At 39.9% G+C, this 16,419-nt stretch overlaps 1 pseudogene; it reads left to right on the top strand.

The window, feature by feature from the left end:
• Positions 1 to 14,371: 14,371 nt before the first annotated feature.
• LOC147445240 (L-type lectin-domain containing receptor kinase V.9-like) lies at positions 14,372 to 16,197 on the top strand (annotated as a pseudogene).
• Positions 16,198 to 16,419: the final 222 nt, after the last annotated feature.

Raw genomic sequence — 16,419 nt, 5'->3', positions numbered from 1 at the left:
GCATGGTGGTAGAGGAGATGAGCATGCCATTGAAGCTTGGCTCTTGGTTGGATTTGCATTCCATAGTCAAGAGTTTTTGGTGTAGGCCTCTACTCCTCAATGCTTGGAGAAGGAGATGGAGTTCTTGTTCAACACATGAGTTGTGTGTGTGTGGCAAAAATTTGGTAGACTAAAATGCCAACCTCTCTCTCTCTCTCTTTTGGTCGACCCCTCCTTCCAAATACTCTTGCTAGCTTTCCATTGGCTCCTACAAAGCTTAGCCAATAACAATTTAGAAGCATAACTAATAGCCTTGTGACATGTGTCCCCCTTTTTCCTTTTGTGAGAGTTTTAGGTAATTAAAATAATTTATTTAAACTCTTATTGGACCTTTTAGTCTTCTGGCCAATAGGAATCAAACAAGCCATTGGACTGCTAGATGCTCATTGGACCCCTTGGTAGACTGTCCAATAGTCTTTTAGAGAGCTTAAATTATATGGGTTCTTTTATCAAGCATTTTTAAATTGATTAGACTAATTTTACTCTAGCCTAATTCTCATTGGTCCACCTCTATGGCATCCAATAGGATTTGAGGGGAGATTGGGGGCAACTAGGTTAGCAGCTTGCCATGTGTCCATTATAACCTCTGTGTAAAGGGGGAGCTTGGGAGTGTGTGTGTGTTTCTCTCTCTTCCCCTACCATTAGGCCTCGCCCCATCCTTCCTAGGGATGTGGGAAGACTTTTTCGTCTTCCCATAACCATCCAATTTTCTCCACTTTTGGCCATTGGACAATTTAATTAAATTTAGGAACTTTAGCCTATGGAAGTCTTAATGGAGTTGAACCTTAAGTCTTTTAAGCTCCATTGATGCACATTGCTCTTTGCAGAATGTCCCCCTTTGGATCCCTATTTTTTCTCCTTTAGATCCCTGTTACGACCGGTTTGGCAGTCTTACCAATATTCTAGCTTTTACTCCCTTGGTACCTTCTCATATTAAATGATCAGTTTGACATGAGAAAATCATTTGGAAGAATTAGATATTAGTTTCTATGACATTACCTCTCCCTTGAAATCATAGTCGTCCTCGACCATGAGGTAGAGAAGATAAAGCCTAGTCATTAGTCCATTTGCTAGCGGGTAGAGGATCCCTATTTTACCCTACGACACCGTTTCAGAATGAATGACTAGTTCATTTGGTGCTTGAGAGCCTTAGTTGCCGCAAGCATGTCTGCACATCAGTCCGTATCAATCTTCCATAGAGTGACAAGCTCTACTTGGTGTTCGGGAGATGTCTCTCCACAAACATGATCCTAAGCATGCATATTTATTAACGTTTGTGGACGATAAAGAAAAAGAGAGTCTTATAAGACAAAAACTTTGTTCATTTATACATATTTAAATTTGCTTACTCTGGGGAATCATTGTAAGCATTGACAAGGTTTAGGTTATCCTTTAATTGTATGCCTTGCATCCATCTAGCATCTTCAAAAGGATAATTTTTAAACTTGATAAGATATCATCAGATAGTCTTACCGCCTCTTAATACCTTGTCTTTGTGTCGGAGAATGGACTCAGACTGCAACATCTCTTCTTGGTCCTTGATCTCCAGTGGATCTTCAATGGTTCCTTCTCGAGGTGGCTCTCGTTTGTAAGGCTTTAGTAGGCTCACATGGAAAGCATTGTGTATGAGCCAATGGTTGGGAAACTTGAGTTGATAGGCCATCTCATTGATTAGCCTAAGAATCTGAAAGGGATCATAGTACCTTTTTGCCGACTTAGCATAGTACTTTTGGTGTCCCGTAGGATTCTTGTCCGTCGTGTGTCTTAATTGAGCCTTGGAAAACTTAAGCAAGACCCAATCATTTTGTTTAAAGACTAGGGCTCTTCTGTGCTTAGCAGCAACACCCTTTTACCTTTGCTGAGAAATGAAAATAGCATCCTTAATCTTTTGGAAAGATTCTTGTAGGTCTTGGCTATATTCATATGGAGCGAAGATCTTCCCATGTACCTTGAGTAGAAGGGGACTTTTTTATCTTCCCTCAATCACGTCAAAAGGTGCTTCTCCCGTGGAAGTATGTACAATGTTATTATAAGCATGCTCCACTAAAGGTAAGTACTTCTCCCATTGGGACTTTTGATCTACTTTTGTGACATAAGCTTTTAATAGATCAAGAATTTTTAGGTTAGCTATTTCACTTTGGCCATCCGTTTGTGATAGGCCGAAGAGAAGTTTAGCCTTGTACCTAAATCCTCAAAGAGACCCTTTCAGAAATTACTCGTCATTCTAGGATCTCTATCTGACACTATGGACATTGGCAAGCCGTGGTACTTGAAGAATTGTGAGATAAAGAGGGTTTCCATTTGATGGGCCTTGATAGTCTTTTTCATAGGTATAAAATGTGTTTGTTTACTAAACCTGTCCACTATCATCCATATTCATGTATTTCCATGGATAGACTTGGACAATCCAAAGATAAAATCCATGGATATACTCTCCCATGGTGAATTAGGAATTGGCAAAGGTTGAAGCAATCTAGGTTGCTTCCCTCCATTAAAGTTTTGTCTTTTGGCATACCACACATTTTGAAACATACTCTTGTATGTTTGCTTTCATGGCAAGTCAATACAAATATGTTTCTATCCCTTTTAGGGTAGATTAAATCCCTCGATGCCCCACATAAGGAGGAGCATGGGATTCATATATTACTTTCTCACGTAGTGAGGTAGTAACGTATAGTCTATTGCCATAGAGAGGATAACCATCTTGTAAGGTAAATGGTTCTTCCTTCTTCCCTAGTGCAAGGGCTGAAATCACATCTCTAAAATCGAGATCGATAGCGTAGTCATCTATCATAGAAGATAGATCATTGTGAGTTGCTATGGATACCGCATTCACTCTCGGTCGTTTTGAGAGTGCATCGGCTACTTGATTATGCTTGCCAGCAATGTGAGCAATATGAAAATGAAATTGTGAAAGGAAATTTGCCCACCTCATTTGTTTGTCGAGAGCTTGGTCTGCGTCATGAAGTACTTAAGGCTTCGGTGATCCGTTTGTAGAATAAAAGGAGTCCCCAATAAATAGTGCTTCCACGAGTCTAGAGCATGTAGAACTGCTAAGAGTTTCTTCTCATATATACCTAGAGCTTGCTCAACAGGGTCGAGCCTTCGACTTTCGTAGGCTATGGTGTACCCTTCTTGGAGCAAACAGCTCCAAGGCAATCACCACAGGCATCGCATTGGACCTCAAATGGCTTTGAGAGATCCAACAATGTAAGCACGGCTTGAGAGATAAGCTTCTCTTTAAGCTTTTTGAAAGCATTGTTCTCCTTAGTGGACCATATATACCTAACTTTTTTCTTTGTTAGGTCATGTAATGGTCCCGCGATTTGTGAGAACTTTTCTATGAAGCATCTATAGTATACACACATACCTATAAAGCTTCTTAGTTCATGCAGATTCCTTGGATTACGCCATCGTTTTATTACCTCTAACTTTGATGGATCCATTTGGATGCCATCTTGAGAGATAATGTGACCTAAATACTAAATTTCTTGTAAGTAAAAATTACTTTTCTTTCGATCAATATAAGGTTTATTCTCTCATAAAACTTGAAATATTACATGGAGGTGTTGCTTGTGTTCGTCTAATGAATTAGAGTAGATGATTATATCATCAAGCACTCCAGTAAAGCTTCGGTGAGGCCTGAATAGCTTCTCCATTAGGTGGTTAAATGTGGCTGGTGCATTGGTCAAGCCAAAAGGCATGACTATGTACTCGTAAAGACCAAATGTAGTGCAAATTGAGGTCTTTACAATGTCTTGATCAACTATCCTTATTTGATGGTAGCCACTTTTTAGGTCAATCCTACTAAAGTAGGTCGACCCCTGTAGCTTATCAAATAGGTCTCTACCCATGGAATGGGAAACCTAGTCTTAATAGTGATCCTATTTAGTGCTCTATAGTCGACACACATACGATATGTGCCATTTTTCTTTTGCACTAATAACATTGGTGAACAAAATGGAGATGATCTAGGCCTAACCATGCCTTTCTCAACCAACTCATGCACTTGCGGCATAATCTCCTCTTGTTGAGCTTGAGAAACTTGATAAGGAGGTTTATTAGGTGGTGAGCTTCTTAGAAGAAGTTCAGTTGCATGGTCTTCATCCCCTTTTGGGAGGTAGCTCACAAGGGATGTCATCAATAAAAACATCTTGGAATCCCTTGAGGAAATTGGATAACTGTAATTCCTTTTGATTGCTTATATCGTCTTTTGCTAAAACATTTGGTTCATTTTGGGAATCTTTAACAAAAATCATGTACACTGAAATAGAGCTCTTTATTGACTTATTGAAATCTTGCACATGTACAATGGGTATGGTGCTACCCAATTCCTTAGCATCTATGTACATTTTTTTTTCCCTGTACCTAAAATAGATTTGTCTTTCAGGGAATTCAACATTGGCAGCCATGCGATCAAACCATGGTGCCCCTAGGATTACATCCTCATGTTTGAGAGGAGAGATGAAGAAATCCACCTTGTCCACATAGCTTTGGACATGGAGCCTCAATTTCTCAATTAAGGGAGTGACTGAGGATTCTTGTCCATTGAAAGCACCATCGGTAGGTAGGACATCTCCCATCTCGTAGGCTTGGATGCCTAACTTGGTGGCCAACTCTGTGGATATGAAATTGTGAGTAGAACCAGGGTCAAAGAGAATGAAAGCATCATGTTCTCTTACCTTTCCCCAAGCATGACATAGAGGAGATCCTTTGTGATGAGCATCCTCTTCTTGAATTTAGACCAAGGTAGCTCTAGAAGGCTCATTACGTGTATTCTTGTAGGAGCAAGCACGATAGGCATGCCCTTGCTCCCCGCACTTGAAACAACGTTGTGGTTACCTTTTTGATAACGCTCTAGCTCTTCAGGAGAGAGTTTATTTTTGCCTTTATAAACTCCCTTTTCCTTAGCTTTGTTATCGTTGGAGTTGCCTTTGGGAGACTTTTGGACGTTTTCCTTCCCCTTAGCCTCGCTACGGTCCTTGTTTTCCATGGACTTAAGATTTTTAAACAAAATAATTAAATTGATTATCTAAGAAGAATTTCTAAATTGGTAATTTAAATGTAGCTTGAATATAGAATACATTAGTTTTGATTTTTGAGCTAATACAACATTGAAAATAGATGAGCTCAAAAGAATTTTTTTGCTCCAAATTTTTTTACCTACAAATAGTTGATGTCATTGGAGAGTCAATAGCTTTGCTATCTTTAGTGTGGCATCGACAATCCCTCGCATTCTAATAATTAAAGCATCAAGGTCATATGTTAGATGTAGAGATTAATATGTCATTTAGGTTTACAATGTTATAGATTAGGATATTAAATTCCAATTATCTTTGTGGATTAAGATAGAATGTTAGTCAACCCCTTCAAAATGATTTTTGAACAACAATGTAATAATTGGTTTCTTGGTTATTCGAGCACTTGCTCTTACTTCCAAGGTTGATATGGCGTGAGAAGTTCTCTTGGTTGTTCTAAATTTCTTTGTTACGCCCAAGAGGACAAGAACAATGCAACAAACAAACCTCTTGGTTGTTATGAGATGATATTCTTACCTCCAAGTAAGCTCTATTTGTTAGGACAGACAATAGTGCTTGATTAGTTGTTTTTTAGCAAACACTCTTATTTGTGAGCATAGATGGTATCTTACTTAAAATTCAGTAGTTAGTTGTGTTTGAGCCAACAACTTTTACATCCTAGGGAAGAGAAGGTCATCGGTAATTTTAAGCGTAACTTGGTTGTGTTTTGACTTTGATTCTTAGCTCCATTTTCTTGTAGAATTATGTTTTTAGGGTCTCTTGGTGTTCTAACCTTACACTCTTGCTTCCAAGAGGTATAGAGACTAGATTGTCAGCTAGTCTTAGTTGTTCATGAGTTAGCTCTTTTGACCTCCAAGTAGGCTAGTAGCCTTATATATCAATGTCCACTAGTGAATGTTGTTTAGACCCTAAACTATAATATCCCTAAATTGCATTGTACTTTTACAAAAATTACACAGACTTGGTTCCTTAGAAAACTATTATGGATGGAAATACTAACCATGCAATCCATGAATATTGTAGAAGGGACTAGTAAAGCTCAAAACAGTAAAGCTCGAAGAATGTGGTGCAAGAAAAGGAATGGGGATATGTGCAAGAGCTTCGCCATGGCAAAGCTATATCAAGCTTGAATGCAACTCACATCAAGAAGTACTTGTTTATTGTTGGCACAAATGTGTCGAATTGTGGAGCATTGCTTACGAATATTTGGGTTCACTTTGTAGGCTACATAAAGCAGTGCAGGGAGAAGGCGCATTTTGTTATAGTTAGACAAGACAAACCCATTTTTGCAATGGACATCAAAGCATTCCTAAAAAGGGAATTTCTAATGACGTTGAATAAAATCCCACATGCCATGAAAGCCTATGCCCACTTTAGGTGTAATGTGTATAGGTCCTACTTTTGGAAAGCTGCCTGCAATGTTTGTGGGGTGGTGGGTCTACTCCCTACACTTTGGCTCACTTATTGATCCTACAACAGTTGACAAGGGAACCTCCAAACACTATCCTCTTTGCCCTGGCATGGTTATGTGTCGTCTTTAGTATCCTCATGTGTCTAATCCAACCTTGCATCTTTTAGATAGAGTGGCTATAAACTAGACAGAGGATGTGAAAGTATAGAGAGTGTGTCTGCAAGCTAGAGAGAGAGAGAGAGAGAGAGAGAGAGTGTGTGTAGCTAGAAAGAGAGAGAGATAGAGAGAGAGAGAGAGTGCGTTTGTAAGTGGCGAGAGAGAGAGAGAGAGAGAGAGATCTAGCGATTAATATATTGAATGTAAGTTTTTCTCGGCTTTATACCTATGGCCTATCAGTCGATATGCTTATCGGTTAATAAGTTTCTCGATTGATAAGTTAATCAATTGATAAAAGTGATAATTTAATCATTTATTTATGTATTATTCAAAAATACGTATTTATTTTTAAATAAATATTATTTTTTCATTATTCAATCAAATAAATGTAACCCAGTGTCCGTTAGCTCAAAGGGTTCATGAGGAATTTAAACAGCTATAGGAAAGGGTTGTTATTGGGCTTTGCCATGGGCTAAGATCACCCTGCTAGCAAAGGATGTCCCAAAGCTAGGAAGCCAGAAATTTGTTTGCCAGGTATGGTCAATACTTACCTAACAACTATTTGCGTATTTTTTGATTCCCTAGACAATACCCTTCACGTTATTAACAAGGGGCAGTGTGATCATCCAATAGAATAGTATTACTCCTAGTTGAAGTCTATTGGCAATTTGATAGTTATATTGTTGGGCCAAAAGACTACAAATGGCATCAATCCTAAGTGGGATCCCCAACTACTTATAGAAGTTGATATTAAGCAAGATCTTAGGGATTATATCTCTATCAAATGATTTATTGTATGCTTAGAAGTCATTCACAAAATCCTCCCTCATGCCTGCTCTCACTATTTTACACAAAGTCACCTTATTAAGGATTTCTCAGGCCAAAGAAAAAATATAATATTCTAAAGGGAAGGACTCTCAACCTATTTAGCAAGTCTCCGTAAGAAATGCTAAGAGGAAAGGGTTTGCTAACAAACCCTCCCCCAAGACTGTATGGAGCCCTTTTGGATGGTATGTATGAGCCTACTCCTTATGACCAATTGAGGAACGATATTAACTACTACAAAGGGAGCATCCCCTTTAAGAAAAGGGAGGGAGGGAAGATGGGTGAGAAGTTGTGGTCCAAAATATGCCCAGTAAGGGGCTTGAAAAGGCACTATATACTATTTTCAATGAATGTTGTATGAGAACTTGTCTATGTTGTGTCATGGTATTTTGGAATGCTTGATTGTAGGCATGTAAAATTGTGGGAGGTGAAGGAATCCAGTGCGAGTTTCAAGTTCTTGATGAGCATGTTGTTCAAGATGCAATCTCTTGGAATGCTTTATTGCAGCATATGTCCACCACCACAAGCGGAGCTACAAAGCTTAGGGCTGTTTTAATGAATGTGGAGGGAGGCTTTCTCTCATGATGTAGTCTCTTGAACTGCACTTATATGAGGTTATACACAACAAGGGCACCCATAAAAAGATATGTTGTCAAAAGTTCGCTCTCAGACTACATCTATAAGAGGATATGTGTAGCTAGGGCCTTGTAAAATTGTCTCAACAAGGATGTGCAGCAAATTTGCTTTGGATTTAATTAAAAAAATTGATTGCAATTTTTTTTCACTTTGTTAGCATAGTAAGAAGTAGGCCTCCTATGCAGTTGGATGTCTTTTGCATTGCATTGGTTTTAGGAAATGTGAGAAGCAACTTGGATTGGGCTATAAGTTCTTCTCTAGGATGGTTTGGGCTGTTGTAGTGCAATGAATGCAAAGTGAGGGTTCCTCTCCATATGTAGTCTATTAAAGTTAGATTTCAATTATAGGTGCAAGGATAGGCAAAGGAATCGTTAGAAACTTTTTAAGAAGTTCTTAATAAATGTTAGGAAGTGGGCTCTTGGAATGCATTAATTGCAAGGTGTACCGAGTAGGTCAAGGCAAAGAAGGTCCATGTTGTTCTCAGCAAATGGAGAGGTGGGTTTCTCTCTAATTATAGCATCTTGGACTACTTTCAAGAGGATATTTGAGTACGAGCTTTCACGAGGATATGCCAGCAAAGTACTAGCAATGGAATTCCCATTCCAAAGGTTTTGATTGGTAACAGCGTTGTGTCAATGACCATGAGTAACAAGTCAATGCTTGTATAAGAGGGTGAGTTAGCATTTTCTATTTCTCTACTTAGAAATGACCATGCAATCAACTGACATGTTGAGAATTTTGTTGTGGTGTGGGGATGGCACGTGCCCACATATTATAAATCTAGGAAGGATTGTGCAAACTCCCCAGTGCAAGGAAAATTGCAAGTTTTTTTTTTGAAACATAAAAATTAAAACAATGCGTTATAAATAATAATGAAGTCAGTATGATTATAAACATCAAACTTATGACCCTTGTTATGGTTCTTTGCAAGCTTTGTGAGGCACATCTATTACCATATACATGTGGTAGTGATGTGTGTGAACACACTTAGGACTACTGGGGCATTTTTTCCCTCCTTAGGAGGGTTTTCCCCCCTTGCATTGTATATACACCCATCACTCTAGGGCTATCTTATCTTTCCATTACACACTAAGTAATACACTCTATGTTGCTTCCTTCGTCTTCTCCAAGCTGTGTGTGTTTCCTTGCAACCCTAATTCCAACAATTGGTATCACAACAGGTTGCGTCCTCCCGGGCTTAGTCGCCAGTAGCTCTAGCACATGCCTGCTCACTTTGGTTCGATTTGTCAGAATTTTCATTTGGGCTCATTTCAACCTCCGTTTCTTCCACTACAGGTCCCGGGCTTAGTCGCTAGTAGCTCCAGCACACGCCTGCTCACTTTGGTTTGATTCGTCAGAATTTTCATTTGGGCTTGTTTCAACCTCCGTTTCCACTACAGGTAGTATTGCATAGGCTATTTCGTCATTTTGTGCAAAATTTTTGTCAGTGCCATGTTTTGCATAACAGGTCCCTTACAATAGGGTTTGTGCTATATAGCACGTGTTATTTTTGCTTCGTGTCTCCTCTTTTCGGGCAATTTTCACATCAAGTGCAGCATTTGCCATGGTTGACAACAACACAGATGTGTTCAAGATGTTTACTGTTGAGGATAGATTGGATGGGGACAATTACCCTATGCGGGCTTACATGATGCAACATGTCCTTGTGTCAAAGGGCATCTGGAATATTGTGCAGGGCATTGTTGTATGTCCTGGTTGTGACGATGTAGGTGATGTTGCATGTTTTGGTGGTAGGATTGCTGCTACCATAGCTCTTTTTCCTACGACTGAGCAAGCTCGTTGCGATGTAAAAGATGCACAGGCTCATGCTTTGATTGTGTTGTCTATGAAGCACACTATTACTCCTTATATTCATTTAGCAAAATTTGCAAAATAGGCTTGGGATTTTCTGGTTGGTCTTTATGCAAGTCAGAATGAGGCTAAAAGTGCATTGCTGCGTAAAGAGCTAGAGTCGAAGATTATGCATGAGGAAGATGAGATGGACACTTTCCTTGCTGGTGTTAAGGATATCAATGAGCAACTTATTACCACACATGTGAATCTGCAGCAACTGACATGCATTGATCATAAATGGAGGATCATAAGTACACTCTACACTAAAAGCCCACTCTGCATCTACACCGGCATCACAATCTCCTTTCACAGAAGACTCTAAATAGGTGCACTTGTATTGGACCCTTTAGTAGATCCAACCTCTTTCTTCTTAGCCTCTTTTGCCTTCAATTTTGGACACTGCTTGATTAGTGATCATTAGCTTTACAATAATGGCAACGCATCTTCTTTTTGCCCTTATCACTAGAATTCTCAGACAAAGTGTTTCCAGTAGAAGCATTAGGAGCAAAAGATTTTCCACTCATAGAACGACCATGAAAAGTGGTTACATTGCTGTTACCACCCTTCCTTTGAGTAGTGATAAAAGCATGTTCAACTGCATGTTGTTTAGCCCTTTTTTTTTTTTTTGGAAAGTGACTCTTGCAACAACAATGTGCATAATGCATCAAACTTGACAAATTCTTGATTTCTTTGTGTCATAAGTCTCCAAGTACTTTTGATGGTGGTGACAATGTTATTGCTTTCTTTAGTGGTGACGTATTTGAGGAGGTTTGTGTAACGCAGCCTTGTGGTTTTGTCATTAAAATGGCACTTCCCTATACTCTATGTGACAGCTCTTGTTCACCACATCACTCCCAAGGGGGATTTGTTACCATATGCATGTGGTAGTGATGTGTGTGACCGCCGGGGCATTTTTTCCCTTGCTAGGAGATTCCCCCCCCCCCCCCCCCTCGTGCATTGTATATACGCCCATCACTCTAGGGCTATCTTATCTTTCCATTGCACACTAAGTAATATACTCTCTATTGTGTGCCTTGAGCTTCCTTCCTGTTCTCCAAGCTGTGTATTTTCTTGCAACCCTATTTCCAACAACATCTATTGCAATTGAAAGCCACATTCTCTACCACACTTTCATATGCTTGGATAAAGAGGAAGCACAAGTGCTCTCTCTCTCTCTCTCTCTCTCTCTCTCTCTCTCTCTCTCTCTCTCTCTCTCTCTCTCTCTCTCTCTCTCTCTCTCTCTCTCTCTCTCTCTCTCTCTCTCTTTCTTTTCACAATTACTACAATTAAGATATCTTTCCTCCTTCCACTATTCCTTTCAAAAAATAAATATACTAAACTAAGAAATATATCCATTTTCTTTTCAAAAAATGCATTTGACAAACTAACACCCGCCATGCTTGGGCAAGAACTCTTGTTGTTCAATGCCTTGGTCACTCCACTTTTGCATAGCCAAAGAATTGCCTCTTGTTGACATCCATGCAAAACTTGCATGCCGCTTTCCCATGTAAAATAATATCTTAGATGCGGTCCCTTGGAATGCATTGTTTACAATGATATGCCTAACAAAGACAAGTCAAGCAAGGTATAAGAGCTAGGAATGTCACCAAATTTCATTTTTGGTGAAGCTTAATACTCTAAAAGAAACAAAAATTCATTTGATCACTTAGAGAAGTTTTAATGTGATCAAAATGAAATCCTAAAGCTTGATGAGTAAATCCTATCTGCAGTCAAGAGAGAGAAAATGCTTGTATCTAACATAAAATGGACTATAGAGTGAATGAGAATGGTAAGACTAGATCTAAAGTATTAAAAGAGCTCCAGAACATTCACAAGCCACTAGATTTGGTTTAAGAGTTTTGACTGATTCTCTCAAAAACAAAATGACTTAAAAATGACTTTGAGACAACACTTTTTTTTTTTTGAGAAGCTTATGTGTCCTCCACCTCCATCCTAGTCTAAGCTCTTCTTCTTCTCAAGAGAAGTCAATCATAGAAGATCATCAAGGGAGCTGAACTTAGGGAACACCACGTCCTTTCTCTTCTTTCTTGTACTCATTAGGAAAAAACAAGCTCTTTTCTTGAACAAGAATGTTATGCCTCAGAAGGGAAAAAGAAGAGAGGGCACCGGCGTATCTATCATGCATGGTAGAGAGCAAGTCGCATGAAAAAATTCAAAGCAAGAGGCAAGAGCATAAATTTTCTCTTTTTTTTTAAAAAAAAATATGGAAATACTTGACAACAATTTGATGCTAATTTTGGTAAAGAGAATTTATGATGAACAATCCAAGCTACACCACGTGGCTATGTATTTCCAAGATACTGGTAGGCAATGGTGGGCTAGCCTCAAAGCTTAGGGAGAGGCACTGAGGACTTAGAAAGAGTGTAGAGTTATTATCATGAAGAAATTTCTCACAAAGCAAGAAAAGGATGAAGTTCTCACTACTTGGGAGAAGTCTCAAATTTGAAAGAGGAGAAGCTATTCAAAAGTTTGTTGACAAGTTTTGGGATTTACATTTCAAAGCCATAGTCTTCACAAGAATATATTTCTCCAAAAAACATCATAAAGTTGTGAGGATCTTCCTCATAATATGCAAGGATAATGCAACTAGCTTGCCTTGATTGCTTCACTATGTATATGGTAAGAAGTAAAAAGTGGTGGTGGTGTGGATTTTACCACATGGCATAGCTTGTGATGATGGCTCCATAGCATATCTACTCGAAGTTGTCACCAAAATCTCGCATCACAAGTGAGATTTTATCTTAAAAGATGTATGGAGGTATATATGTGCACATTATAATAAAGATGGAGAGAGATGCATTTTGTACATTGTGATGTTTGTGCCAAAAAACAAAAGAAAAAACTATACATATGAATGGTGTTGATTTGGCAGCGTTCTCCACATTTATAATAATACTGTAGGGAACATGCCCTTCCCTTGCCACTTTTATCCCCTCCAGTGTTGAAGGGAAATTTATGCTTCTTCTTTAGTGTTGGAGGGACTTTTTTATTGTAAAAATAATGCATTTGTACAAGGAAGAAATCATTATTGATGTTTTATAAAACCATGTATCATTCCATGTTGCCATGTCGCGGTGTATTACCCATGTGTCTCTTTGGTGGGCATAACAAAAAAATTTCAGTCCTTGTCACCTTCATCTACAATCTTTTCAATGAAAATGATGTGAATTCATTCCTTTAATGTGTAGATGATGTAATCTAAGTAGTTTTGAGATCACATAAAGGAAATCAAAATATGGAATATAAGTGCACCTTTGGTATTGGTCATCTGTAAAGTGCAATCTTGGATGGATTGGTTGCTAGACCTTCCTTACATTGTTCCACGACCTTTAAACTAGTATGTGTTTTGCCATCGTCATCCCTTCCCCGACTTCTACCAACATGTTGACTGTCACATTCACTTTTGCTATCATGCCTACCATTACTTGCGCTGCTTTTGATGTTCGTGGTCTAAGGGTAGGTTGAATTTGTTGTATTTTCTGTCTGTAGGCTCACACACACACACACACACACATAGACAAACTCGCAGTCTTTGGGGCATCCCATTTGGCATACATATTGATCAAAACACGGCCAAGCACAACATCTTTCTCCAAGAGCCCTTGCTTTGCATTTGTTGAAAGCACCCTAAAGCTTTTTGGTGTTGCCCTTGTGGAGAAAATCTTGCAATCAAGAGAAAGGCCAATGCTTTGCATTTGCTGAAAACAGACTAGATCTTTCTAGCTCTGCCCCTATGGGACAAATCCTGCAATCAATGCATTCCCAGAGGCCACACTCCAGATAGGAAGCTTTTCAAGAAGTTCTGGTGCTCTCTGAGGTGTGCCACATTTAGCAAACATGTCAACCAAGGCATTGATAAGCACGACATCTTTTTCAACAACCCGCGATTAACAATATCAGCGTGAGTTTTTAGTGATTTGTCATGGCCCACCAAGGGCAAGCAAGGCTCTAACAATGGAGGCCCTAGTGGAAAGTCTGCAATGTGCGTTGTGGTACATAAGCACCTTCGAGCTGGGAAAGGAAGCAAATGAGGTGGAAGCAAGCAAATCGCATAAAATTGGCATGCGATCCTTTTGTTGGATGAGGCGGGTGCATACTTGCAAAGGAGGGACCTACTAATTGGAGTCTTTCTCTAAGTGTTCAAGTATCATTGCGTGTTCCTCACTACCAATTGGGTGACAATCTTCTATGATGCAATTTTATCACGCATCACATTGCCCAATTTTCTACTCAGCATTGGAGGAGGATTCGTTGCATCGTGACATCTAGCAGACATTGCTTCTTCGTGCTGGCATCTGAAATGTCACCTATGATGACCTCCTCCACCATCATTTCAATGGCCGCCAAATTCAAAACATTGTTCACCTTGCTCAGCTACTGGCACAGTCGGATGCAGGCAAAATCTGGATATCACCCATGTCATCAAGGCTATCAATGCCTCTGTTTCTTGCATCAACAAATTGCCAACTCTTTCCTAGCTACTTGTGACACTCTTTTCATCAATTTTTGTCATTGATAACGCTTTCCAAGACGTTTTATATTCACTTGCTGTATATTCCCTTGCTCTAAGCATAATTACCCAGCTTGTATATTCCCAAAATGTGAGCTTCATGTTCCTAGATTTTTGTTCCACAGAGAACCTTCTTATCCTCGGCAACACGACCATCAGGCTGGTTACAAATCGCGTGCCCAAGCTTGGGCACGTAGACGTGATATACAACGCAGAAAGGGCAGAGTACAAGGTTTTGGACAGGCGATACCCCCTGCCCAAGCTCGGGCGGGGGTTGAGCTTTTGCCAGGTCAGCCAAAATCAGACAGCGAACGGATGCGATGGATGCAGGTGCTGAAAAGCATTTTGCTTTATGATAAAATACTGAAGTTAGTGTGTAATGCATGCCCAAAGTGACGGACACCCGCATTGGCAGTGTATATCCAACCTCAGTAAAGAGTAAAGATGGCAGCTCTCTTTTCATGACATACAACAGAAGCGGAGCGACATGTCTTTATTTTGTTTCAAGAGTTCTCTACAAGATGCCCACGGTCATGCACAACCTCTCCCAAGTGCTAGTTGCCTCATTTTCTACCTCCTTTACCTTCTCCATATCCACTAACCAGACTGACCTCCCTAGGGATGGTTTCACATTCGTAATAGCACCCAATGACCTGCTTCCAATCACCCGATCTGCCACTGCAACTGCCATGGGCCTCTTTGATGTCGACTTCTACAAAGGCTCTAATGCTTCCACATTGTTGCTGTTGAGTATGACACCTTCCTGAACCTGAGTACAATGATCTGGGGATGGCCACCATGTCAACTTGTACATCAATTCGCCACATCCACCACATATCAAAGCTTCATGCAACACCACAATGGATAGATGTGCACCTTGCAGTAGCCCACGTATGGAAGGCATCCGCCACAAAGATTTTGAGTTATTCAAAGCTGAGCTTATGGGAGCATGTGAAAGGCACTTCATATGTAGGATTTACTGCAAGAACTAGTATGTTTCAGGAAAATGAGTGGAACTTTACAAGATGGCTTGTCTCCGTCCCTTATCAACCAATATCATCACCCTCACCATCTCTTCCTCGCTGCCACCATCACCGTTGACTACAACTACAAGAAATGAAGTGATAATAGGTACCACTGTGGGATTTTTTATGCTCCTTATTGTGCTTTTAGTCTTCGCACGGAAGAATTAGGTCTATACATTTGGCCTTCACCTAGATGTGGATCTCATGGTAGCTCCCCAGAAATTCACATTTAGGGAGCTCCGGATGGCCACTCAAGACTTCCGGGAGAGGCTAGGCAAGGGAGGATTGGGAGAAGTGTTCAAAGGTGCAATTACTGGAAACAATGCAAAGGTCTTGCATCTTGCCATGAAAAAGATTGCCAAGGCTTCAAAGCAAGGGGAAAAAGAGTTCAAATCAGAGGTTATGACAATAGGCAAGCTGCTTGTATACCAATTCATGCCAAATGGGAGTGTCGATAAGATCTTTTATGCGAGTAGCCCAAGGGTCCTAAGATGGCCCTTGAGGTTCAATACATTCAAAGGAGTGGCTGCACACATGTTAATGAAAGCATTACCAAGCATTAATGCCGTTTTCCAACAGCCCTCTGAGTCTTATTCTCAGAATGAGTTTGTTTACCTATGCCAACTTCCTGCGTTTTGCCACATACAACCTTCAAAACCCAAGAAAATGGAAAGCACTTAGTAGCCCTTGAGTAACAGCCTCATCATTAATTATTTGTCCACATTGTGTTGCATGATGCAACATGCCACATGGCTTCAAGATGAAAGCATAGGCAATCTTATTTGGAGAGAGTCCCTCACTTCACATTCAATGAAAACAACCAAAAGCCCCTGGCCATGCATAATGCCAAATGCCTTTGGATGCATTCAAGATGCAAGATTAGGTGACCGCAATCTAGATCTT

The sequence above is a fragment of the Adiantum capillus-veneris genome, chromosome 12 (assembly GCF_014529385.1).
Source record: "Adiantum capillus-veneris isolate H3 chromosome 12, ASM1452938v2, whole genome shotgun sequence".
Lineage (NCBI taxonomy): Eukaryota > Viridiplantae > Streptophyta > Polypodiopsida > Polypodiales > Pteridaceae > Adiantum > Adiantum capillus-veneris.
The sequence above is the reverse complement of the archived record's forward strand: the minus strand, read 5'-3'. Positions and strand labels throughout refer to the sequence as shown.